Here is a 15,166-nt window from a genome sequence, read left to right on the forward strand (position 1 = left end):
CCTGTTGCCTGCAGATGGCCTCTGGTAGCCAACAAGAAAGTGATGGATAAGTTTGGAGTAGGAAAAAAGCAATATTATTTGCCATAATATAATAATACGGTACAATCAAAAAGCTTTATCAAAACTGAAGTGAAATACACTCTTAAACGCCATGATGGTGAAATTGAAAAAGAGAAGTCAGTTTCAAAGGGCATGAGGAAAATGTTGAGAAGTTGAACATTAACAGATAATCCTACATTCCCAAAGATGCTTTTTTCAAAAGGCAAGTTGACTTTTTCTGTTTTTCCTTGAAGACTGAACTGGACAAGCTTCTTGAATGAGAAATAAAACATCTTCAAAGAAAAACAAGAAAATTCTGTTGCCTTTGTTAAAGCACCTTTGGGACAAACATGGCCTGAGAATCTCTATAGACAGATAGTTCTAAAATATGATTAATACAGGGCTTTTCTCTGCTACAAAATTAAAATAATTCAATCTTTCAGTCAGCAGAAAACAACACCAGCATGAAATTGCTGTCCCTACTGCTAATCCTTATCCTGCATCTATTACTTTTGGTCCAGCTTGCTGCCAAATGATGAAGTCCTAACTTCATATATGCAGAATGGAGGTTACACAAAGCAATTGCTTCCTGGCTTTGCTACCCTATCTTCAAAGTATCACTATTGGCAGGAAATCCTCCTCTAGTCATAGTAACCGTAGAAGGATGCAATAAGGCTGAGGGCTTGGGAATGTAACGATTGTTGACTCGTGGCTTGATCCATGCTGTCCTCCTTCATGGTGCCTAGCAAAACAGGTGAGGGTGAATTCACTAACAACTCCACTGAATAGCTGAATAGTTTGGGGGGTTATACAGAGTTTTGAAATAGTTCTAAAATCACACACAAATGCTTTCAAAACTGAGCCTTTCTGGAAAGGCCAAAATATTTAAAGACCAAAAGTCTCCTGCTTTCAGAAGACTGTTTTCAAAACCTCGTATTTCCCAGCTCTTTCTGTGGGACAAAGGAAAAAAAAGAACAGTGGAGACTCAATGGAAGGTTTTCCTCCAGATGAGGAAAGCATCTGTTTTATACCTCTGGGCACAAGACATGGCACAGTAGGGATGATAACAGGGGATGTTCGTACTGTGCAAGATGCAAGAATAAAGCAATGTATTCTTATTCTATTTCCAACAGAAAACCTGCTAGAAACATATTTAGAACTACCTCATAGCCTAAATCCAGGCACATACTGTATTGTACCAAATGCACCAAAGACTGCCTTATTGATCATTAAAATTTTATTAATGACCAAGAACTCAATATCTAAATATTAAATATAAACTCTCTGATGCGAGATTGTATTTATTTACATGCCAGTCTTGCAATGGATGAACTCTCTATCCAATATGTGCATTGATCACCACAAAAGCCAAAACCCCAATCAATTTCATCAGAGTGCAACTTATTTTTATTTACATAGTACTTGATACAGTTCACAGGAAAAGCCCCCAAACAATAAAATACATTCAAACAAAACTAAGCATAGTCAGAAAACATTTCAAATTGAAAGTCAATTGCACAATAATCATGCCAGGCAGTGTTAGGAAAGAGTTTGACAGCAACATAAAAGTCTGAGGGTGCATGCTTTTTTCCTTGGTATTTCAATGAAATGCAGGGAGCCTAATAGAAAATATCAATCATTTCTTATTCAAGTTGCCAAATAAACAATTGTTTGCTTCCTGTGGCCTTAACTCAGGATGCTTGGATTGTATAACACACTAATGCTAATGCTGCTTGAAAACCATTATCTTTTAGGGTGATTTAGTTTTTAAGCAGTAATATCTGACTACATGCGTCAGGTTGGCAGAAAAAGATACAAAACAGTAGAATCATCTTCATCTATCTTTAAACTACTATAACTCTTGAGTCTGTAGTCTTTAACTGGGTGAAACAGTGCATCACAGGGCAAAATGTTTTGAACCAAGATACCTCAAATGGCTAACTTACAGAATGCATCCAAAATCTAGGATCCTTGACTGCCATGGGATTGAAATTTGGCAAATTTTATAAAACATTTTAGGGCATAAAAATGATCATAAAGCACTTTATAATACAAAATGTCATAAAACATTTCCTGTGGTCAGTTTCTAATGACCAACTGTGCTGTACAGTTCAACTTGGCTACTTTCAAAGCAGATACTTCCCCGAATATTTCCCTGAACTTTTAACAACTTTTCAAGTACATTAGAAGCTCTGCCACTGCTAAAGGCATTGGTTAATCTGTTAAGGGAATATCTCTGAAACAATGACTCAAGGGCCATAGTTATCTAGTGTAGCCTACATGTACATCAAATGTGTTCCTGTTATTATTAGAATTATAGGATGTATTGCAAGGAAATTGCAAGGAGGCGAAAATTACAAGGAAACTAGGCGTTCTCTTTCATTGCATTATTAGCTTTACTAGCCCATCATACAAATAGTTTAATTGGCATATCAGTGTTTCTACAGATACAGATTCAGGTTATCACAATATTACAAGACATCGACAATAGAGACATAAGCCAAAGTTGTGTTTAACTTTAGGAAAAACAAGCAGATCCAGTGACTCCTGAGAAATGGAATATACAGAGACAGCTGCTGTACTCTGCAAGCAAATTTTAAGAACCATGGCAATATCAAAACTCAGATGGAGCCATTGTGTTTAAAATTCTGAACTGGGCAAAGGGAGACTTATATTCAAGTTTCCAGTCAACCCAATTTATATTACAGGATTATTACAGGAGCCGTGGTGGTGCAGTGGTTAGAATGCAGTACTGCAGACTACTTCTGCTAACTGCCGGCTGCCTGCAATTTGGCAGTTCAAATCTCACCAGGCTCAAGGTTGACTCATCTTTCCATCCTTCTGAGGTCTGTAAAATGAGGATTGTTGGGGGCAATATGCTGACTCTGTAAACCGCTTAGTGAGGGTTGTAAAATACTGTGAAGTGCTATATAAATCTAAGTGCTATTGGTATTATTGTAATGATAATAAAATAAGAGCCTTCTCCCCACATGTGCTTCATAGAGGTCTTAGAAGTAAGGTAGGATATATATGACCATTACTATGCCATTACCATTACACTACTCTGAGATCATTTGGTTACCCATAGCTATAGCATGGTAAAAAAGAGATTAGATTTTACCTATATTAGGGATTATCAAGATGGATGAACACAGCCAGAGATAGGATTCATCAATCAAACTATGCCATGATTTGCATAATTATGATTTGTTGAATTAGTTACAGTGGGCTGGTGGTACTAAGCAATAACCCATGACTGATAAACAATGTCTTGATTTAGGTTGTAATCACATTATGGTTAGCATGATGTTGGGATATACTTTACATTGTTCCTCTTCGTCTCATCTCTCATTTGCCCTCTGTAGCTTTCTCCTTGCCTTACATTGACTACATGAATTGGCCTGTAATCAGATGCTTAATGCTTGTGAGCCATGTTGCCTAAAGCCCGTAACATTTTGAGGAGGTGAAATTTCTAAAAAGGCTTCCTATGTGGTTTTAAATATGTTAAAACCACATAGGAAGCCATGTGTTTATAATTGATAGCCTTACCATATGATTGCCTATAATTTATAGCCTTACCATATATTCCTTTAGTACAGGTATAGGTGAAAATTAAAGTTCTGCTTAAAATCTTTATGCACGATAATATGATCATGCCTTCAAGGATATAAAAATAATTACACACAAAATATAGTAATACTTTGGAATTTGCTATATTGTAGTTAGCAATCGTGAGACAATAATGGAATTTGAAGAGACTTAGGCCACTTCTTAAAATTATTGTAAACTCGTGTTGTGAGTGTGTGGGTTGTTGTTGTGAGGGATTGACACGCAGGAGCCATGTATGCAAGACAGATCTTTATTAGTACCAGATGACAAGCGATTCAAAGATTTCCCTTCAACTGTCAGGGTATTTATACTAGCCAGAAGCAACTGTCAATTCCAACTGTCACGAGGCCAGCCAATCAGATGCTGTGCCTTGACCAACCAATTAGAACGCAACACAGGTTGTTGCTGGGTTATAACACTCCTTCCCCCCAGTTATTTGTATAATAACCATTCAATTGTACATTATACATTTGCCCTTCTGTGTTGTACAATTCATTTACATTTTTGTCTTCCTGTTTTACCATTTGCAATTGTGTTCTCTCCTTCCCCCCAGTCAACCTGATAACTGTAACCACTTGTAACCACTTTAATGTAATGCTTAACTTTGTAACAGAAGTAGAAATTTAGCAACTCTGTCCAGGAACATTCTGGGCTAGTAGCTTCAATTAGTTTTGAAAATTACATTTGCAATAACAAGCAACTTTGAAAATTACATTTGCATATTTCCCCACGTTAAGTGAATTATTTTTTTATTAATACGATTCAAACAGCAGTTCCCCCATTTTTATTCCAAACCAGTTCCTTGAATGTACTATTAGCAATTCTCTTTCTCTTCCTCCTCCCTCCAGTAATTTTCATATTACGTTGCTCACATTTCACATTTTATTTCTTTATTTACATCTTTTTTTTTCTATTTTCCCCTCACAATCCTGCGCATGCCCAATGAATTCCCCAGTCCAGGCTCGTTGAAGGCCTCGAGCAGAGTGGGAAGCAGGTTTGTATCTTAGGAGACAGGCAGGACAGGAGGATTTCAGGCCCTGGAGGCAGCTAAGACAGGGAACGACGGAAGGCCGAGGAGGCGTCGGAAGTCCGAGAAGGCAGGCTTCTCCTTTCCCTTCGTTGAGGCGCGGAGCTGAGGCCAGGAGGCCGAGGAAGCAAGGCAGGAGACGGATGGCAGGGACACGCTTCAGTCCTCCTCCTTCTTCCTCTCTCTCTCTCCTGGTCAGGCAGGCATCGCGGGGAGGAATTCGTGCCCTGGAGGCAGCGAAGTGGAGACAGGGGCTTTGAGATGCTTGCAGAGGCATCGCAGGGAGGAATTCATGCCCTGGAGGCAGCGAAGTGGAGACAGGGCTTTGAGATGCTTGCAGCCTTCATAGGACGGCCTTGGCAGAGGCAGCTGGGAAACAGCTAGGTGCCTGGAAGGCAGGCAGGACAGGAAGGCAGGAAGGCAGGAAGGCAGGAAGGCAGGAAGGCAGGAAGGCAGGAAGGCAGGCCCTGGAGGCCTGTAGGCGCCGAAGGCTTGCAACGAGCGGCTTCGGCAGGAGTTGAGGCACGGCGGCAAGGCTCGCAGTGGGCGCAGGCAGCACGGCCGGAGAACGGAGGCAGCGACAGGCTTCTGGCTGTCCTGTGGCTCCTTACTAGTTGGCTGATGTTGTTTGGCTCCTGCGGGAATCGCATATCAATCCCACCTTCGTCGCGGGCTTCGAGGGGTGGAGCTGCCGCCGTCGGGAGCTCAACAAAGCTCCTGCCAGGACTCTGGTTCGTATATCTTATAAGATCTCTAGATATCTCCCCTTTCTGGCAGAAAGGGGCAGGGAGAAGGTCAGTCGTTAGGATCTCTTTGTAATTCATAGCTTTTCTTTTTGCTGTGAATGGAGAAGAGGTTCAACATTAGCTGAGCCTTTACTCCGGCCAGTTTTCCGCGCTGCCTTTTTTGCAGCCTAGGCAGATTGCCTCCCCCCCAGGACAAAGCTAAGCTATTTAAAAGTCAATCCGGGCGGGGACCATTCCCGAGGAATTTCTTCTATTACTATTTAAAATACCAGCTTCAATTTCGCAAAAGGCTCCCTTTCTTTTTTAGCTGCGTCACAAGATGGCGATCTCGTAGCTTTTGTGTTTGATCTGACGTACTTAGTTAGCCCTACCCTCCTGAAGGCTTCTCCGTACTAATTGCTAAAAGATTAACTGAGGGGAGCAGAGACTTTGATTTTTGGCTCGCTTGATTGCTTGTCTTTTATTTTTATTCTGGAATGGCTCCCAAACCTAAACAGAAGCGCTTCCTTAATAACATATCTTCAAAAACTGCTATGAAGTCGCTACCCTTGTCTCCTACACCCTCCACGGGAGATTTGCTAACACAAGAATTCCTTCTCAAAACGCTTAATGATTTCAGACAGGAGATTAATCAACTGATATCGGATTTATGTGATCAATTTGATGCTAAAATTGCTCAGGCAAAGCAGGATATGATCGGAGTAATGACAGTCATGACAGATTATATTGCTGAAACGGAGGACAAATTGGAACTTTTGGAAGAAACTAACCTTAACCTGACATCAAAAATTCAAACGTTACAACAGGAAATTGAAACCGCTCAAAAAGAACTTGTTATGATAAATTTTAATAAGACTGCTTTTGCTATAAGAGTTAGAGGACTGCGTGAAAACCAACAGGAGAATTTGAAACAGACCTTCTTTGAGGCTTTCAGCCGCTTGGTGGGAAGTCCGGGACTTAACTTTGATTGGCAGATTCAAAGAATTTACCGCCAGAATTCCTGGGTAGCAAAACACCGACAGCTTCCGAGGGACATAATAATATACTTTACTACAAGGGAATCTAGAAATGAGATAATACAGAGGCTCTACGGAAAGAGGTTGAGAATTGATGGGGAGGACTTGATTGTTTTTAAAGAGATACCATTTCAAATATTAAGAACAAGGAGAGAGTACGCTTTCTTAACCGAAGAACTCAGAAACTCTCAGATTCCATACAAATGGGAAGTCCCAGCTGGTATTACAGTTACATTTGGTAACCAAAAACACCGCATTAATTCTGTCTGTGAAGCCCGAAAATTTTACTACGAGACCCTGAAGGCGGGACTTCCTGATTCATCCGGATCTGGGGAGAGACAAGGAGAAGGAGAAGACAAACAGCGAGACACGTGGCTACAAGGCGGAGGGTGTTGCTTTCCTCTTCCGGAAGGGCAGAAGACTAAAGAATAAAGACTAAGCGATGTTTTTAAAGCTTTATGATTTCCGTCTGGGATAAAATGGAAAAGTGGCATAGATGATGAGACATGGAGACTGAAAGAAGCGTTGCTGATTGTGGACATATATTGTACATAAGTTTTGTCTGAACTCTAACTCAAATTGTGCATGAACTATTTTCTTAGGCGAGGAGAGCGGAAATTGTGATCTTTTTGAGTTGTGGTTTGGGACGAACGGAGTTGGGAGGTGCGTGGGAGAGGGAAGGGTAGCGAAAGCTTAATTAGATTACCTGGGGCTAGAACGCAAGCTGATGTTTGTTTGAGTTGCTATCTCAATATAAGGTTAAGAAAGATTGGTCGGAGAATCTTCAGGAAAGTGGAGTAAACATGGGAGGAGCAATGAATGTGGATAAAATATATATGTGGATATGGATAAAGGCAGGGTGGAAGGTAAAAAATTTATATGTGGAGGTGGGTAAGGATAGAAAGGGAGGTGTTGGAAATGAAAAATGAAAGAAGTATTTGAGTTTAATGGTGTTATAGAAAGGTTTGGATATTTGGATAAAAAAGAGATAAATTAAAGGTCTGAATAGATAGACAAAGCAAGGAGACTTTTAGTTGGGGAATTCTAATTGATCAACTTACCTGGCTCTAATACAGTTTGAAACCCTGCAAGTAGCAAAATAATCGAAATTTGGAATGAGTTACATTGTTTAAGATTTACAGATAATGGGAAGCTGTGTTAACGTAGTGGGTTTATTGACCCTTTTTGTTTCTTTCTTCTTTTTGTGTGTGAGTGTGTGGTTTTTTTTTTTTTTTTTAATTTCTTATTTTCTACTATTTTTCCTTTTTCTTTTTGGCTTTACTTTTATCTTATTTTTTTAATTTTAAAGTTAGCTGGCCTTATTATACTCAAATGCTTGTTAAAGAATTATGCCGGGTATGGGACCTGCGAAGCCGTAAGGGGGTTAGGGAGGGGGGATTATAGGGGGGAGGGGGGAGGGTGGAACTACAGTTTCAATCCTTAGAACAATAAGAATTCACTTGTATACTGCGGCTCGTTTTTTTTTTTCTTTTTTTCTTTTTCTACTTTTATTTTAAAAACAAACTGAATTGTATGGATACACCAAAGTGAGGAGAAGAGGGAAAGAGAAGGGAGAAGTAAAGAGGGAGTGAGAGGGAATGTAAGGAGGGTGAAATGGAGGGAGGGGGAGATGTCTGAGGGGGTAGGGAAGTAGAAGAGGGGAATGCTGGAGGGGTGAAAGGAAAGTTGGAGGGGGAGAAGAGAGGGTGTATGGGGGAATGAAGTGTTATGTTGGGTTTTTTTTTTTTCCTTTTTTCTTTTTTTAAAGCACAGTATATAAGTGATTGTATAAAATGAAAATGAAAATGAAATAAATAAAATGTATTTTGAAGAACAATCCCACCTTCGTCGCCAGTATTGTAAACTCGTGTTGTGAGTGTGTGGGTTGTTGTTGTGAGGGATTGACATGCAGGAGCCATGTATGCAAGACAGATCTTTATTAGTACCAGATGACAAGCGATTCAAAGATTTCCCTTCAACTGTCAGGGTATTTATACTAGCCAGAAGCAACTGTCAATTCCAACTGTCACGAGGCCAGCCAATCAGATGCTGTGCCTTGACCAACCAATTAGAACGCAACACAGGTTGTTGCTGGGTTATAACAAAAATATTGACCAAAAACTGTTTTTTTAATAATTAAAAAGAAATTATATTAATGTATTAAATTTATATGACATCTGACTCTTAGGAACTTTTGCGGTTTGCAATAATCAAACACCCTGCTTCTTGTTTTGATCCATTTTCAAATGCATAATTTATTGTGGCATTTTTCTATAACTCTCACTGTATTATTTTCTTTTTCAGCTACTGGCTTCAGATAAGATACTGATTTCAAATAAGATTGGGAAGCAAACAACTTCAATTTCCTTTGTTTCTAATATAAATTGCGAGGTTGTGTGCACCCATCTTTTGGTATAGGTAATTTAAAACCGAGAATGACAAAAAGAGAGAAAAGTAATCTCATTTCTTCATGTATCTCCTCTAAGAATTTCTAGATGAACGATCTGAAGTTGTTTCAATCTCTTTGTCAAGAAAAATAATAGTTTTAGAAACCGTGGAATAAGCATATTGATGAAATGCACTTGTTATGATAGAAAAATTAAGTTTATGAATGTGACCCATAGAAATAAAAACCACCTGTTAAAAAGTGTGATTCCTTTGGGATACTTCAATATTCATGTGAAAATTGAAATATAAAAGTCCAGTCCACCTCTTTTCAATGGTGGATAGATGCATATTACTTCAAAGCTCACATAAACATCTTGTGATTTTTCTATTTGCTCCCAACAATTATTATCCAAACTATGGAAGCTATAACTCATTCTTACTAAGATTGTCTAAGCCTATTTAGGATTGTCCATGTTGTAGCTATCACATCTTTTGGCAGCAAATTATATACGTACATTAAAGTTTATGTTGTATAAGTAACCAGACCATAGGTTATCCTGTAGCACCACTAAACTGGTCTTGGTTGGTTTTGGAAATAAAGCATTCTTTGGTTGGTTTTGGAAATAAAGCATTTGAGAACTATAGGTAGTTCTCAAATTAGCTGAATTGAGCCCAAAATTTCTGTTGTTAAGTGAAACAGTTGTTAAATACGTTTTCTGCATTTTATGACCTTTCTTATGCCCATTAAGTGAACCCCTGCAGTTAGAACAGAACAACAGAGTTGGAAAGAGGTCTTCTAATCCAACCCCCTACTTAGGCAGGAAACCCTACATCACTTCAGACAAATGGTTATCCAACATCTTCTTAAAAACTTCCAGTGTTGGAGCATTCACAGCAGGGGTGGGTTTCTCGCCCCGTTCCAACCGGTTCGGTTGGAACGGGGCCGGCAGCGTCCTCGTGCACGCGCGCAGTGCACGCATGCATACTAGCGCCTGTGCGATGCTCCAGCTGCTCCTGGAGGATCGCGCAGGCGCTGTATGCGTTCTGCGCATGCGTGGAAGCGCAGAACTCGTCAAAACCGGGTAAGAAACACGGGCGGGCGGGTGGATCCTTTGGCGTTCCCGGAAGTTACTTACTTCCAGGTTCGCCGACCAACCAGTTCGCGGGGACCGCCGTGAACCGCCTGAAACCCATCCCTGATTCACAGCTTCTGGGCAAATTCTTCCGCTGATTAATTGTTCTAACTGTCAGGAAATTTCTTCTTAGTTCTAAGTTGCTTCTCTCTTGATTAGTTTCCACCCATTGCTTCTTGTTCTACCCTCAGGTGCTTTGGATAATAGCTTGACTCACTCTTCTTTGTGGCAACCCCTGAGATATTGGAACACTGCTATCATTCCTCCCCTACTCCTTCTTTTCATTAAATTAGATATACCCAGTTCCTGCAACATTTCTTCATATATAGCTGATAAGTTAGTAATACAGTTGCTAAGTGAATCTGTTTTTCTCACTGACTTTATTTGTCAGAAGGTTGCAAAAGGTGATCACATGGGGTACTACAACTGTCATAAATATGAGTCAATTACCAAGTGTCTGAATTTTGATCACGTGACTATGAGGATTCTGCAATGGTTGTAAGTGTAAAAAATGGTCATAAATCACTTCTTTCAGTGCCGTTGTAACTTCAAATGGTCACTAAATGAATTGTTGTAAGTCAAACACTATCTGTACCTGAAAATTATAGCAATTAGACTTATATACCGCTTCATAGGGCTTTCAGCCCTCTCTAAGCGGTTTACAGAGTCAGCATATTGCCCCCAACAACAATCCGGGTCCTCATTTTACCCACCTCGGAAGGATGGAAGGCTGAGTCAACCCTGAGCCAGTGAGATTTGAACAGCCGAACTGCAGAACTGCAGTCAGCTGAAGTAGCCTGCAGTGCTGCATTTAACCACTGCGCCACCTCGCCTCCTTATAGGCTTGTTGAGAGCCTAAATTTGAGAGTAAAACAGAATCTAGTATAAACAAATATTAAAAGTTCAGAGCCATGACAATGACAACTGTTAAAGCCACTTAGCTTATCATAAACATGTATTATCAAGAAGGTTCTAAAAGAAATATCGATATCTTTGAATTGTAGTGCTGGAGAAGATTGCTGAGAATACCTTGGGCTGGAAGAACAGACTACTCATTGACAGATGAAGTACAAACAAAATGTTCACTTAAAGCACATCTTTAGAAGTATTTGGATATATAATGAGATGGCAAAAATCAAGATCCTGAGGCTTGGACAGAAAACCAATGATATCTTTTGTTTATATAAAAAACAAAAGCATAAAATAATATTTTTTTGTTATGGACCGCCGTGAATTTCACAATTCAGTCAAAGTTAAGTCAGGTCAATATTGTTCTGTCTAGCTCAAACTCAGCCTTCTTAAGAACATAGATAATAAGCAGCATCTAGGTGGATGGGATTCATCCATCCCCTAACTCAGGGCTGTCAAACTCCCGGCCCGTGGGTCGGATGCGTCACATGCCAGCCATGGCCACACCCAGTTTAGTGAAGGGAGGAAAAGTCCCAATATGTCATGTGACGCCATCGTGACATGAGTGTGACACCCCTGCCCTGACTAGTCTAGCAGTCTCTTCTCACAGCAGCCAACTAAGTGCACAAAGAAACCCCTTAGTCTCTCAGAAGTTGGCCTCCAGAGATAGTCACATTTACATTAAGACTAATAGCCACTGATTCCCATGGCTTCCATGAACTAGTCCCACTTTTTGTTTGTTGATTCAGCCAAGATGATAGCCAGCACCAATCACGATAGCAAATTTCACGTTTAATTATACGTTGTGTAAAAATACAATCCTTTTATTGATCCTGATCATTCCAGGATTTAATTTCACACAACCTTTCTTAATAGGGAAACTGCTCCAGCTTCTTGATCATCTTACATGTCATCCCCCAAATCTATAATTCTCTTACATCCCTTTTAAGATGTGCTGACCATAACTGCACACAATCTTTCAAATGCAATTACATCACTGGTTTATAATATTGGCATCTATATTTTCAATACTATTTTTATTATCCTTAATAATTATCCCTATTCTACTCAGGTGAAGAAGACTGTGGCAGAACATTTTCAGGCAGCTGAAAGGGAGTTTGGGACATGAAGATTTGTTGCACAATTTAATTGTCTTTAAATTGATGCTGTAGAGTCTTTTCCTTATTTATTTAATTTATATGTTGCTTATATCACAATTGTGGATGGTTCATATAAGCTCCTTGCAAAATCCTTTCTTGTAGAAGAACCATTCATTAATACAGGCAAATTGTTTGTTGTTAGCAAGTAGTCAATGAGCAAATTAGCCATGTTAATCTAATTTGCATGTAGTCTTCATTATGTTTAAGGAGCTTCTTCCATTGAGTTATCTTTATAATATTTGTTATACAGATAAATATGTCCATTTCTTATGTGTTTGTTGTGTGTTATTATTCAGATAAAATTGGGCTAAAATGCAAATTTTCTGCATTTAAGTAATGACAGAAAACTATTGCCAGAATGGCATCAGTAGCTGCATTGGTCCAGGACAGAAAGACTAAATATCCTTGATGATACATGATAATTTATAAAACACTTTTATTTTCAGATTAGCAGCCTTACCAAATGCTCACTTTCCCTTTAGGTGTCTGTGCCAACACCTGACCTAAAAGTTCTGCTTTCGAGAATAGAATAGAATAGAACAACAGAGTTGGAAGGGACCTTAGAGATCTTCTAGTCCAACCCCCTGCCTAGGCAGGAAACCCTACACCACTTCAGACAAATAGTTATCCAACAGTGCATGACAGAATGAAGAATACCGCTTACTCCCATGGTAATTTCCGCATGGTTTGCCCCCCTTCCATTTCAGTAATTCTCTATTGCATAAAACAATATGCAGCCATGCATTAACAAGTCAAGCGGGCTGTGCCAAGAGCGACCATCGCACAGGCACGTCAGAAGGAAAAGAAAGCGTAAAACTTAAAAGTTAGATCCCCTCCTTTTCCCGTTTCTCGACATTTTCGGGCTGCAAGCACGGGTTGTGGTGGGGAAGGAAGAGGTCGTAGATCCCAGGCTTTCGTTCCGGCCGCTCGGAACAGCCGCGAACGCGCTCTGCTTCCGCGCGCCTCCGAATACGCGCCCCCGGGTACGCGCACCCGCTTGAGGCAACTTTGAACTTACCCCCTCGCGGTTCTTTGGCTGCGGCCCTTTGCCTGTCTTCAGCCTGCGACTTATCTGAGAAAGAAGCGGAAGCAAGGAGCCTCTCCTGAGCCCTCTCTTATAAGGGAACGGGGCGGCTTCACCGAAGCCCAGGCCTTAGAGGAGGAGCGTTCAGGTGTAGATTTGCCTAGGCGTATAGTGTAGCAGCCAACACGGAGTCCATCTCCCCCTTTTATTATCCGTGGGCAGGGGCTTTTTGGTTTGCATCACTGTGGGTTTCCTGAGCCCACCAGGTCCTTGGAACAGAGGAGAGAAGTCTTCCTTATTTTGAGTTGCCTTTAAAATGCCAAATAGGTTTTCAATTACTTTGAAGTGTGCATCCCCCATAGATACGCCTTCACCCCACTTTTGGCAGGCTGCTGGCTTGTTGACAGGAACAAACTTCATACTCCTTGTAGTAGTAGAATCCTCTTAGCTACAGCCCGGTGGTCTGCTGCAAAGTGAGGGCTATTGAAAGAGAAGGGGGAAATGCATTATAAACAATGTTACAAGTTTTTAAAAAAACTTTCTAAATGCATGCAGTGGGGAAACTTGGTGTGTTTATCTTGGGGGTTGACTTGAAGTGCACTTCATCTGTCTTGGAATCTGCAGAAAATTAGAGCGAGAGGTTTGTTTGCTGCTTGCTGAACCCTATCCTGCCTTGGGTGCCTCTGCTCAGCTACTTGAGTGGCTTGATTTCCCTCTGTCTATGGCAGTGGTTCTCAACCTGTGGGCCGGGACCTCTTTGGGGGTCGAACAACCCTTTCACGGGGGTCGCCTAAGGCCATCGGAAAAGACATATTTTTGAAAAATTTTATGATTGGGGGTCACCACAACATGAGGAACTGTATTAAAGGGTCGCGGCATTAGGAAGGTTGAGACCCACTGGTCTATGGCAATGTTTCTCAACCTTGGCAACTTTTAAGATGTATGGACTTCAACAAGTCCCCATCCGGCATGGGAGTTGAAGTCGACACGTCTTAAAGTTGACAAACACTTCTATATGATAATGGGTGCCCAAAGCTTTTGAACACTCAGGGTTGCCTTTCAGCAAAGTCAGGTTAAGGGAGGGGGAAATACCTTCATGCTGAGATGCTATGGGAAATGTGCTGAAGGCTTTGTGCTTATGAACTGAGGTAGAAGAAAGGATAGAGGATATGGCAGAAAAGAATTGTTGCCAGGGCATGTTTTGGCCATTGTTAAGTGCAAGTCTGAACCTTCATATGGATTACTTTATCCAATAAACATTATTCTTGAAAGATGCTTCTGTTTGCTGCCAGGGCAAAAGACCTTTCTATGTGGCGTTTAAGCAGAGGAAAGTAACAAAATGCTTTTCTCACAGTTTATTGCCTATGGAGTGTTAACAGTGCTTTCATTCAGTAGTATTATCTTTCTCAGATTTTTTCCCCTTCTTCCTGACTTACGAATTTGTCAGGATACATGTACTACTCAACTTTTGAGCATAAATAAGCCTGGAGTTACGGTCACAAGTCATGCTTGTTGTTAAATGGGTCACCATATGATTGTGCCCTGTTTAATGACCTTTTGGTAGTAATCCTTAAATGAATGCTTTGTCCGCAAAGGCCATTTTTGCTGGAAACTGGAAGTAAATGGCACATGACTCTGGAACACTGGAAAAGAATGAAATTGCCAGCTAGTTGCTAAGATTCCGCAAACACAATCACAGTGACCATGGAGGGGGCCTGGCCATCGCAACTTCAAATCTGGCCCTGGGGAAGGTCCATCTTGACTTTGAGCAATTGCTAAATGACTCTCCCTAAATCAAGGACTACCTGTACATAAATTTCCAATTAGTATTTTAGAATTCCAAATGCTTTTCAATTACAGTGCAGTGAAGAACTGTAATGTTCTTCTGTTTTAGCAGTAGACATTAATTGTGCAATTTCATTGTGCAACTGAGTGCTTTCTACAACAGAATCAGTATTGCACAAATAGTATATTGGTTGCTAGGACACCTGGGAAATTTAGATTTTCTATATTCTAGGAAATTACTTTTTGCAGGATCCACGGCACCTGGGACACTGCCTTTAAGCATTCAAGGCATGAGGGATGCTTCTCTGTGGCTGCTGTTTCTCCTTATTA

The 15,166-nt window shown here is 40.6% G+C and overlaps 1 protein-coding gene across 1 annotated transcript in view; it reads right to left on the reverse strand.

Annotated features, from left to right (window-relative positions):
• Positions 1-13,143, reverse strand: part of CPQ (carboxypeptidase Q) — a 165,600-nt gene extending 152,457 nt beyond the window's left edge. Inside the window, exon 1 of the mRNA XM_087703852.1 lies at positions 13,046-13,143. The gene's annotated coding sequence lies outside the window, so the exon portion shown is untranslated. The remainder of the gene's footprint in view (positions 1-13,045) is intronic.
• Between the last annotated feature and the right edge of the window lie 2,023 nt (positions 13,144-15,166).

Source organism: Thamnophis sirtalis, unplaced genomic scaffold (assembly GCF_051295495.1).
Source record: "Thamnophis sirtalis isolate CommonGarterSnake01/CBP01778 unplaced genomic scaffold, rThaSir2_p1.2 scaffold_2, whole genome shotgun sequence".
NCBI lineage: Eukaryota > Metazoa > Chordata > Lepidosauria > Squamata > Natricidae > Thamnophis > Thamnophis sirtalis.